The sequence below is a fragment of the Panthera uncia genome, chromosome E3 (assembly GCF_023721935.1).
Source record: "Panthera uncia isolate 11264 chromosome E3, Puncia_PCG_1.0, whole genome shotgun sequence".
Taxonomy (NCBI): domain Eukaryota; kingdom Metazoa; phylum Chordata; class Mammalia; order Carnivora; family Felidae; genus Panthera; species Panthera uncia.
The window spans coordinates 15566418-15567673 of NC_064815.1; positions in this window are offsets into that span (position 1 = coordinate 15566418).

A 1256-nucleotide genomic window follows, 5' to 3' on the forward strand; every position below is an offset into this window, starting at 1 on the left:
GTGAAGGAAGGAAAGAAGGAGGTCTGAAATGGAATAGAGACCATCCCCGCAATGCTTGGGGTATATATCTCCCTGGGGACAGAGGCCTCAATGAGTACTCAAAGGCCTTTCCGTCCCTTGGGCCTCAAAGAATCATAGTTCAAAGTTGGCAGGATTGCTACTCAGAGAAGGACAGACTTTATCGATGGTCACACAGCAACATGGGAGCAAAACTGCATGGAAAGTTCCAATCAGAACTCTGCTGTTGTGGTTGGCTTTTGTTTGCTTCCCCAGATGCCCCTCCCCCCACCAAGGGCTCAGGGAAAAGTCAAGGTGATGGGGCTGGTGGCGGGGGCTGGGGAGGGCAGACACGGAAGGTATTTTCTCTTCTGGGTCTTCATGGGCATTATAGCTCTATGAATTATTCACCAGAAAATCTGCTTGAGGTAGTGTCTTAGTCTTAATTTTCAATTCCCCTAATGCTGGCCAATTCTGTGCTGAAAAGCTCTCAATTATTAATGTTTCTAAAGCAATATTTGTTTTCTCTGCATCTAGCAACAACCGAGGCCTCAGAGCTAGTGATCCTACCCCCGAAATTCCCACAGAGCTTTGCCTTGCTGAGGAAGCATTTCAAAGGGGTCAGGGGTGTGTTAGGGTACGGCAGCCAGACTGAGAGCATTAAGCCCATGCAGAGACAGGTACTTAAAGGTTTTCCATTTTCAGGAACTCCCAGGACGGAGGAAACTGTACAAATAGCAAAAACAATGACTATGTATTTGTGTCTTATGTGCCAAACGTGAAGCTAAACACTTTACTGTTACTTATTTGACTCCATTTTCTTTGGAAATTCAAATAATTCCTTTCAACTGCAAACAATTCTTAAAACCGCATTTAGAGTCAAAGCCCTGTGTTATCAAAATCATAAGGAGAATTTCTTTTTTTTTTTTAAGTTTATTTACTTCGAGAAAGAGAGAGAGCACACACACGCGGGTGCACGTGCAAGCAGGGGAGGGTCAAAGAGAGACTGAGGGAGAGACCGAACCCCAAGCAGGCTCCTGGCCGGCAGTGCAGAGCCCCACGCGGGGCTCGATCCCACAAACCACGAGATCATGAGGAGCAGAAATCAAGAGTCGGACGCTTAACTGACTGAGCCGCCCGAGCACCCCTGAAAATCAAAAGGAGAATTTTTAGGTAAGGCAGAAGTAGGTCTACATTAACAAGACCAGATCCGACTTGGGAATGGATTCTTTAGCCAAACTGTAGAGAATGGAAACTGT